The sequence below is a fragment of the Papio anubis genome, chromosome 18 (genome assembly GCF_008728515.1).
Source record: "Papio anubis isolate 15944 chromosome 18, Panubis1.0, whole genome shotgun sequence".
Taxonomy (NCBI): domain Eukaryota; kingdom Metazoa; phylum Chordata; class Mammalia; order Primates; family Cercopithecidae; genus Papio; species Papio anubis.
The window spans coordinates 46,782,364-46,793,024 of NC_044993.1; the positions used below are offsets into that span (position 1 = coordinate 46,782,364).

At 54.5% G+C, this 10,661-nt stretch overlaps 1 pseudogene; it reads left to right on the top strand.

The window, feature by feature from the left end:
* Positions 1-3,803: 3,803 nt before the first annotated feature.
* Positions 3,804-8,490, top strand: LOC101012478 (annotated as a pseudogene).
* The last annotated feature ends 2,171 nt before the right edge of the window (positions 8,491-10,661 follow it).

Consider the following 10,661-nt stretch of genomic DNA (forward strand, 5'->3'; position numbering starts at 1 on the left):
GGGTAAGGAAGGAGACCGGGCGGCGGCATGTGGCCCGGATTTGGGGTCCGACCTCTGCCTGGAGCCGCCCTGACCACCCCGTACCCCGCCGCGGTTGGAGTGGGCCTGGCACCCCCGCCCTGGGCGCGCCTCCCGGTCCCACTGCTCCCCGACCTCCGCCCGCCGCACCGCACTGACCACTGGCCTTCGGGCCTCCTCCGCCCCAGGGCGCCACGCAGGTCCCTTTGCTGACGCCGAGCCTGAGCCTGAGCCGGTCCCGGGGCCCAAGAGGCCTGTGCGCCCCGCGCGCCCGCGCGCTCCAGGGGAGGTCGCCCCCGGCAGGGCGGCTTATCCTCCAGAAGACTTTGGATCCAGCTGTTGAGGAGCCAGGAAACGCCCTGACAATTTTGCGACCCTGTCCCCGTCTCTAAGATGGGGATGATAGTATTTATGGCCATTCCTGAGCACAGCAGGACCTGCCTTTTTCCTTTGACTGGAAGGTTCTTCTCTACACCTTCTGTCTTGATAACCTGCCACCTCCACAGGGAGGTCTTCCCTATCGCCCGATTTAAAATTGCAGCCCTGAGAAGCCGGGCATGGTGGCACATGGTTGTAGTCCCAGCTACAGGGGAGGCTGAGGTGGGAGGATGGCTTGAGCCGGAAGCTGGAGGCGGAAGTGAGCTATGATCACTCCATTGCACTCCAGCCTGGGGGAAAGACCAAGACCTTGTCTCTAAAAAAATAAAATACAATAAAATTGCGGCTCTTTCTTGTGCACTTCCCTGCCCTCCCCCCTTCGTGAACACTATTGTCTGCCATACTACAAATGTTATGCATCTCATTAAACCCCATCCGAACCTGTGTGCTAAACTGCCTGAGGGCAGCTCTTGTCACTGCCGTAGAACAAAGTCCCACATAGAGCAGATGGCGAACAAATAGTTAATAAAATAACAGACGATGGTCCTGGCTTCTACTGAGCTCTCGGTAAATTTAAGTGAGTAGAGGGCTTGCCCTGCAGAGGTTCAGTGACCTGGCAGCTCTGGCTGCAGTGGTGAGGCTGTGACTCAATCAATAACTGCTCATGCTCACAGGACACTGGCCAGCTTAGTCCCTGGGGTCAAGGATTTTAACCCCCCCACCTCCATTTCCTCATCTCTAAGATGTGAATAATAGTCACCCCTGCCTCATAGGATTGATCTGTGTAACGCCCCTCCCACCTTTTTTCTGTGCCACCCACTGCGGGTCTGGGGCTTTTTTCTGGAATGCAATACAAAGTCTCTGTCAAGGGTCCCTTCTGTTGGTTGCTGAGGGCGGGGGCAGAGCTAGTAGCCCATGGTCCTGCCAGTCAAGGGGCTTCCAAAGGAGGGAGGACGGGCCTGTGGCCCTAGCATGTGAGCAGGCTCTTCTCTGCCTGGAAGGCCCGTGTCTCAGCTTCCCCCACACTCCCACCTGCCCGCTTGCCTCTGAACTCAGGCAATTCTTGGAAAGCTTGGGAGACTCACCTTTACTCAGATGGTTACCTGTCTCATGCCCAGCTTGACCTTGAACTTTAAATAGTGAGGACAAAGAACGAGGAGGATGAGGGGATGCCCTCCTTCCACAGGGCCCTGTGGCTTCCAAGCCTCAGCCTCCTCTGGTCTCTTGAAGCCTCCTTCAAACCCAGGGTAACAAAAGCATGTGCCACAAGCTGCTGTTTTTCTAGGATCTTCTAGCGATACTCCGAGAGCCATGAAACTGTTCCTCCGAGAAGTTTCTCCGAGAGCCATGAAACTGGGGCTGGCTCCCAGGGTGATGGGACTCCAGTGTCTTTGTTCTTTCTTGTTCTATGCATCCATGCTCTGCTCCACCACTGCCCCTTCAACTCTGCCCACACATATTACTCCAGACTGGCCTTGTGGTCAGAGCCTGGAATGCCTGGGCTGCTGGGGGCTTGCATGTAGGCTGCACTGGACTAGAAGCATTGGTGCCTTCAAGACTGCCCTGGGAAACATGACCTGCCCCGTTTCTGTCTAGTGAGTACCCATTTTTCCCCACTCACCAGCTCACTTCCCTTGGCTGGGTCAATTAGAAAAAGCTCCTCTATTGGCCTGCCCTGTAGGGTGGAATTCAGAGGGCAGTTCAGGAACCTGGTGAGAGCTCAAAAAATAAAAAAAAAGGGCCAGGCGTGGTGGCTCATGCCTGTAATCCCAGTACTTTGGGAGGCCAAGGTGGGCAGATCACCTGAGGTTAGGAGTTCAAGACCAGCCTGACCAACATTGGAGAAACCCCGTCTCTACTAAAAAAACAAAAATTAGTTGGGTGTGGTGGTGGGTGCCTGTAATCCCAGCTACTCAGGAGGCTGAGGCAGGAGAATCGCTTGAACCTGTGAGGTGGAGGCTGCAGTGAGCCAAGATCATGCCACTGCACTCCAGCCTGGGCAACAGATCAAGACTCCTTCTCAAAATAAATAAATTAATTAATTAAACTAAATTTTAAAAAGATGCATACATTGGGCTCTTTTGCCTTTTATTCTTGTGTTTTCTAATCACGACTAAACACTAAACTCACATCTTGGCTTTGTAGATTACTCTAAGCTTGGCTGCAGCTGTGGTGCTAAGGAGGGTAATGGAGAAGTTCCCTCACTCTCAATCACACCCCTTCCTTCCCGGAGCAAACCCAAGTCTGGCCCTGACTCTGGATCTCTCCCACGTTGGACCTACCACACCCTCAGGGCAGACCATAGCTCTACACTCCCCACACTCAGCCACGAGGACAAGAGAGCCAGATTCCAGAGAGATCAGATGAGTACCAGAGTGGAATGGCCCAGGACGCCCTCACACTGCTCAGTTTCTGCAGCCAACATTCCAGCAGCCGAGGCCTCTGCCATACTGGCTGCTTCCTCATGGATATCCAGTTTCACTAGGGGAACCCCAGCCTGGCTTCCCTTCCTTCTTTTTTATTTTTGTTTCTTTGGGACAGAGCTTGGCTCTGACACCGTTTGGAGTGCAGTGGCCAAACTGTAGCTCACTGCAGCCTCAAAATCATGGGCTTGCATGATCATCACGCCTCAGCCTCCCAGGTAGCTGAGTGTACAGGAGAGAGCCACCATGCCCAGCTAATTTTTCAAAATTATTTTTAATTTAGTTTTTGGGTTTTTTTTGTTTGTTTTTTGTTTTTGACGGAGTTTTACTCTTGTTGCCCACGCTGGAGTGCAATGGCGTGATACAGCTCACTGCAACCTCTGCCTCCCGGGTTCAAGTGACTCTCCTGCCTCAGCCTCCCGAGTAGCTGGGATTACAGGCATGCACTATCACGCCTGGCTAATTTTGTATTTTTCGTAAAGAAGGGGTTTCTCCATGTTGGTCAGGCTGATCTCGAACTCCCGACCTCAGGTGATCTGTCCACCTCGACCTCCCAAAATGCTGGGATTACAGGTGTGAGCCACTGCACCTGGCTGCCCAGTTCATTTTTAAACATATTTTTTCTAGAGATAGGGTCTTGCTATATTGCCCAGGTTGGTCTCAAAGTTTAAGGCTCAAGTGATTCTTTCCCATTGGGCTTCCAAAGCTCTGGGTTTCCAGGAATGAGCCACCGTGCCCCCTCCTCATTCTGCTGAATCATCAGAGTTTTGTTCATTCCCACACCAGGCTCTGGCCCCCAATACCAGCTCAGTTGCTCAGTGGTCCATGTTTGTCCTGGAGCCCAGATGGACTGTGGCCGGGCAAGTGGATCACAGGCCTGGTCAGCCTGGGAGGTTTCCACATGTGAGGGGCACAGGGAACTCAAGGAGGGGAGCATCGGGGACAGGAGCCCATTGGGTGGAGGCTGGAGGTTCACAGTAGGAAATGGTGAGACAAAGGGCACTGGCTGGTAGGGAGACAGCACAGCCAGGCCCTAGAGCTTCCTCAGTGCAGCTGGACTCTCCTGGAGACCGTCACACACTCTGCTATCTGGACCCCAAGGGCCACAGGGTGCTTACTGGTCTGCACCACGCCCAGGCCCTGGGATTCTGGAACAGCTCTGCAGGTGAATGAAAGGTGTGGCCAGGCTGGGGAACCACTCCCACTAGAGGCTGACCTGGTTTTGCAGCCCCCAGCCCCTGCCACTGACTGGCTTTAGAGGTGGGCAAGTCACTCAGCCTCCTAGGCCTCAGTGACTTCCCTGGGCAAGCACTTTGGCTAAGCTGTGATGGTGTTAAGGAACAGGCCTGGCTCTGGCCCCCGACAGGAACATGGGAGCTGATCCAGGACACCTCCTCACCGCCACTGAGCACGGAAGGGGGTTCCGCCATCAAGTACTTTGCAGAGGCATTCGGGACCCCTGCAGAGCTTCCCGGCCCAGCCCATGACCTTGCGCCAGCCTTGTCAGCACTCTACCCCAAGTCCGTAGGTGAGGAGGTGGCCACTCCCACCCTCTCCCTCCCAGGCCAGTCCCCACCTTGGCTAGCGAGCAGCCCTCAGCCTGCTCACCTCCCATCTCCCTCCCTCTCCAGGGACTACCTGGGTGAGCCAGATTCTGGACATGATCTACCAAGGCGGTGACCTGGAGAAGTGTCGCCAAGCTCCCATCTTCATGCGGGTGCCCTTCCTTGAATTCAAAGCCCCAGGGATTCCCTCAGGTATGTGACCGTGTCCTGGGTGCAAGGGGAGGGGAGGAAGACAGGGCTGGGGCTTCAGCTCACCAGACCTTCCCTGACCCACTGCTCAGGGATGGAGACTCTGAAAGACACATCCGCCCCACGGCCTCTGAAGACACACCTGCCCTGGCTCCCCGCCCTGGTGACCTAAGCTGGATCAGAAGGTCAAGGTGAGGCCGGGCACAGTGGTTTACGCCTATCAGCTCAGCACTTTGGGAGTCCAAGGCAGGAGGCTGACTTGAGGCCAGGAGTTGGAAACCAGCACGGGCAACATAGGGATGCAGTCTCTTCCCAGAAAAAAAAAAAAAAAAAAAACCAGGTGTGGTAGCATGTGCCTGTGGTATCAGCTTCTTGGGAGACTGATCTGGGAGGATCACCCAGCCTAGAAGTTTGAGGCTGCAGTGGAGCCATGATCACACCACTGCATTCCAGCCTGTGTGACAGAAAGAGACCCCGACTCAAAGAAAGAAAAAAACCAAAAAGAACAAAAAACGTCCAGATGCGGGGCATGGGAATCCAGGGAAGGAGGCTCCGGCGCAACCCAGCTTCGGTCCTGTTCTTCTGGGAAGGTCGCTCCACTTCTTTCAACCTGGTCTCATCTTCAGTGGGGACACCATCTGCTTCTTGCTCTGGCAAGGGTCTGATGACCAGAAACACAAGACTCTTCAGTGTCTGCCTCAGAAAGGCAGCGTGTGGGTGCTCACGGGCCCACTGAGGAGGGAGCTGGAGGGGACCGGGCATGTCTTGCTCCAAATTGGGGTGTGAAGGCATTTATGCAGATTACATTAGTGTAGAATATGGATCCAGGGACCAGGCCAGACTGTGATATCTGAGCAGGGTTCAAATCCCAGCTTGGCCCTACCTGTGCCGTAAGATCTCGAGCAGGTCAGCCGCTAAGCCTCAGGTTCCTCCTTTGCTAAACCAAGAGATGAGCTGGCCTGGGGCGAGCTGTGTGGTGATGGCACTGAGGTTGGGTCCTCTGCCCCTGCAGGTGTTCTATGTTGCCTGAAACCCAAAGGACGTGGCAGTCTCCTACTACCACTTCTATCTCATGGCCAAGGTGCACCCTGACCCTGGGACCTGGGACAGCTTCCTGGAGAAGTTCATGGCCGGAGAAGGTGGGTTTGACGGGAGGAAGGAGGATGTGGAGCCGAGAGGTGCTGGCTACAATGCACAGTAACCCTGTGTCGCTGCCCCCTGCCCGCTTCTCCAGTGTCCTATGGGTCCTGGTACCAGCACATGCAGGAGTGGTGGGAGCTGAGCCACACCCACCTTATTCTCTACCTCTTCTAAGAAGACATGAAAGAGGTGAGACCACGAGCGATGCTTCCCCTCATGTGACACCTGAGGGCAGGCACTTCACAGGGACCCACAAGGTTGCCCAGCCCCGTTCCTGGGCGGCCCCCACTGCGGGTCCGGATTCCCCATCCTGCCTCCCTGGCCCAGGCCTCCCCGCTACAGCCCCACCTGGCAGTGGACCCCACACAGCTCTCATCTCCCGCAGCTGAGTCAGCTGCATGAGGGGCCACGGATTAGATACTTACTCCTATTGATTATCCCCACCAAAGGGTGTGCCACCCAGGGCCACAGTCACGGAAGAAGACCATCCCGGTCCTCACCCATAGGAGCCAAGCCCAGCTCATGATGGGATCACAGGGCAGAGAGCAATTCATTTTATCCCAGGGACCGGGGCCCCGGGGGTCGAGGAGCTGGCTCTGTGGGTTTCTAGTGGAAGGGCCAGTTCCCTCTGAGGTTAGAGAAGGGGACCCCTTTATTTTCCTGAATCAGCAATCTAGCCTCCACTGAGGGAGCCTCTTGCCTCAGAACCCCTTAAAAGGGAGAGGATTCGGAAGATCCTGGAGTTTGTGGGCCCCCTGCCAGAGGAGAACGTGGACCTCATGGTTCAACACACGCCATTCAAGGAGATGAAGAAGAACCCTATGGCCAACTACACCACCGTCCCCTGCAGGAGCTCATGGACCACAGCATCTCCCCTTCATGAGGAAAGGTGGGTGCCGCCAGCACGTGGGGTTTAATGGTGGGCGGTGCCGGAGCCTCCCCATAGGCACTCGGGGCCTCCCCTGGGATGAGACTCCAGCTTTGCTCCCTGCCTTCCTCCCCCAGGCATGGCTGGGGACTGGAAAACCACCTTCACCTGGTGCAGAATGGTGAGCCAGCCTGGATGGACGCGCGGGAGAAGATGGCAGGCTGCAGCCTCCAGCCTCCGCCTCTGAGCTGCAGGAGGGGCTCCTGGGTCATCACTTCGCAGAGGGAGTGTGCGACTCAAGCCTGACCTAGCGGCTCAAGAATCAAATATGAATTGAGGGCCAGGGACAGTAGGTCATATCTGTAATCCCAGCAATTTGGAAGGCTGAGGTGGGAGGATCATTTGAACCCAGGAGTTCAAGACCAACCTGGGCAACATAGTGAGATTCTGTTGAAAAAAATATAAATATAACAAAATACAATCAATTTTTTTAAAAAAGAATAAAATATGATTTGTGGGCCAGGCAGAGCGGCTCATGCCTATAATCCCAGCAATTTGCAAAGTTGAGGCCAGAGGATCACTGGAGGAGAGGAGTTTGGGACCAGCTTGGTCAGCATTACAAGACGCCATCCCTACAAAAATTTGAGAAAATGATCTGCACGTGGTGGTGGGCACCTGTAGTCCCAGCTACTTGGCAAGTGAAGGCAGGAGGATCAGCTGAGCTAGGGAGGTTGTGGCTGCAGTTGGCTGTGACTGGGCTAATCCACTCAAGCCTGAGGGACAGAGCGAACCTTGCTTGAGAAATAAATAAAATACAATTTAATTAAAATAAATTATGAGGCCGGGCGCGGTGGCTCAAGCCTGTAATCCCAGCACTTTGGGAGGCCGAGACGGGCGGATCACGAGGTCAGGAGATCGAGACCATCCTGGCTAACACGGTGAAACCCCGTCTCTACTAAGAAATACAAAAAATAGCCGGGCGAGGTGGCAGCGCCTGTAGTCCCAGCTACTCGGGAGGCTGAGGCCGGAGAATGGCGTGAACCCGGGAGGCGGAGCTTGCAGTGAGCTGAGATCCGGCCACTGCACTCCAGCCTGGGCGACAGCGCGAGACTCCGTCTCAAAAAAAAAAAAAAAAATAAATAAATAAATTATGATTCAGGACCAGTCTGGCCAGCATGGTGAAACCCCGTCTCTACTAAAACAAGCAAAGAAAACAAAAACAAACAAGCAAGCAAACAAACAAACAAACAAACAAACCAAAACACAAAAATGAGCCAAGCATGGTGGCAGGCACCTGTAATCTCAGCTACTGCGGAGGCTGAGGCAGGAAAATCGCTTGAACCCAGGGATAGATGTTGCAGTGAGCCAAGATCATGCCACTTCACTCCAGCCTGGGCATAAGAGCAAAACTCTGTCTTGAAAATAAATAAATAATTAAATTAAATTAGATACTATTTTTATTTGAGCTGGGCTCACTGGCTTATGCCTGTAATCTCAGCACTTCAGCCTGGCAGATCACTTGAGGTCAGGAGTTCAAGACCAGCCTGGCCAACATGGCGAAACCCCATCTCTACTAAAAATATAAAAATTAGCTGGGCATGGTGGTGTGCACCTGTAATCCCACCTACTCCGGAGGCTGAGGTGGGAGAATCGATTGAACCGAGGAGGTGGAGGTTTCATTGAGCCAGGATCATGCCACTGTGCTCCAGGCTGGGCGATAGAGCAAGACTCAGTCTTAAAACAACAACAACAAAACTATGATTTGTGTTCAATGCAGAGTCTTTATTCTAAGTCAAGAGAAACCCCGAGCTGAAAGAGTGATCGCCCACTGGGGCCAAATACGGCCACCTCCCCACTCCAGCTCCCCAACTTGCCCTGTTTGGAGAGGGGAGAGGGTCTGAAGAAGTAAAACCCAGGAGATGAGTGGAGGAGGAATGTCTGTTTAATCCCAGCACATCCTCTGCTGTCCTGCCCTGTGTCGTTGGGGGATGGTGAGTCCACCGGGCAGCGTCACTTTTTCTTGGGCTCCTTACAAGCCACCACGCACCTCTGAGCCACATTGAGGGGAGGGGAATAGCCGTCTGCATAGGAGGTGTCTTCAAACAGGACCGAGTAGTCATCCTGGGGCTGTGGGGCAGGCAGACAGGAGGGCTGCTCAGAGAGCCCCAGGCCAGGACAGGCACCCCCTTCTCCCAGCCTAGACCACAGGAGCCTCTGGGCCGTGGACTCTCAGCCACTCTCATCATCCTTCACTCTGGGGTCAAGAAGTCTTGGCCCAGTCCCTGCTGCTACACAGCTCTTTTCTCAGTGGCTGGAGACCCAGGGCAGTGAAAAGGGTGGGGAGAGAAAGGGGCGCTGACTCCCTCCCAGTGGGGCCATAGCTAGAGGGTCTGTTGCCTTTCAGGGACTCTATGTTCAGAGGACTGAGGGCAGCCCAGAGGGTGGCAGGCAGGGATGCTGGCCTCAGGTGGCTTGTGTCCCATGTCACCAGAAGCATGAGGGGGCAAGAGCCCCAGGCTCAGGGCAGGAGCTTCCCATCTCAGAGCTGGTTCTCCTGGGGCTCCAGAAAGGAAGCTGCTGAAGCTAGCTGGCTCCCAGGGCAAGGGGACTGCAGTGTCCTTGTTCTTTCTTGTTCTATGCATCCATACTCTGCTCCCCTCCTGCCCCTTCATTCTGCCCACACACATCACTCCAGACTGGCCTTGTGGTCAGAGTCTGGAGTTCATGGGCTGCTGGGGGCCTTTGGGCTGCACTGGGCCAGAACCCCTGGAGCTTTAAAGACTGGCCTGGATCAGACAGGTAGGTGACCTTTCCCGGGCCTGCCTATCCCATCTTTCTCCTCCAATCCCTCCCCTCTCTTGCCTGTGTCAATCAGAGAAAGCTTGTCTGTTGGCCTGCCTGGCAGGGGCAGGTCAGGAGCCCCGTGACAACTCAAAAAAAAAAAAAAAAAAAAAACCAAAAAACAACCCACAAAAGCAAACCCACCATTGGGCCCTTTCCCCTTTCACTCTTCTGTTTTCTTTTTTTTTTTTTTTTTTTTTTTTGAGACGGAGTCTCGCGCTATCGCCCAGGCTGGAGTGCAGTGGCCGGATCTCAGCTCACTGCAAGCTCCGCCTCCTGGGTTCACGCCATTCTCCGGCCTCAGCCTCCCGAGTAGCTGGGACTACAGGCGCTGCCACCTCGCCCGGCTATTTTTTGTATTTCTTAGTAGAGACGGGGTTTCACCGTGTTAGCCAGGATGGCTCGATCTCCTGACCTCGTGATCCGCCCATCTCGGCCTCCCAAAGTGCTGGGATTACAGGCTTGAGCCACCGCGCCCGGCCCACTCTTCTGTTTTCTACTCACCAAACCCAGTCATGGCTTTGGAGATCACTCTAAGCTTGTCTCCAGCTGGCATACTAAGGAGGGTAATGGAGAAGCTCCCCACCCCCAATCCTACCCCTTCCTTCGAGGCTTAAATCTAGGGCTCATTTCATCAGATCCTCCCACTGGACCTACAAACCCTCAGCACAGACAACACCTGCATTCCCACACTGCCACACTCAGCCACTGCGGACGGAGGAGGGAGCACAGGCCAGGTTCGAGCTCAGGTGAGTGACACACTGGAAAGACCCAGGGTGCCCTCTCACCCTCTCAGCTTCTGGCTCCGACATTTCAGAAATCCGAGGCCTCTCACATCCCTGCCCTTTCCCCATGGATATCCATTTCAGACAACCCGGCAGTGAATCCCCCTCCCTTGCTTTTTGTTTTCTGGGAGGCCAGGTCCTGCTGTCACCCAGGCTGGAGTGCTGTGGGATCCTGGCCACTGCAGCCTTTAATTCCTGGGCTCAAGTGATTCTCCTGCCTCAGCTCTGGAGTAGCCAGGACTACAGGCCCTCACCATCTTGCCTGGTTAATTTTTAAAATATATTTTAAGATTTTGAGATGGAGTCTTGCAATGCTACTTGAATTGGTCTCCAACTCCCACAGCCTCGGCCTCCTGGTCTGGGATTATAGAAGTGAGAACCACCCCTGCTAGGCCTGTCCTCTTGCTGGAGTCATCCAGGTTCTGTTCATTCCCACAGCAGGCTGGCCCTAGTG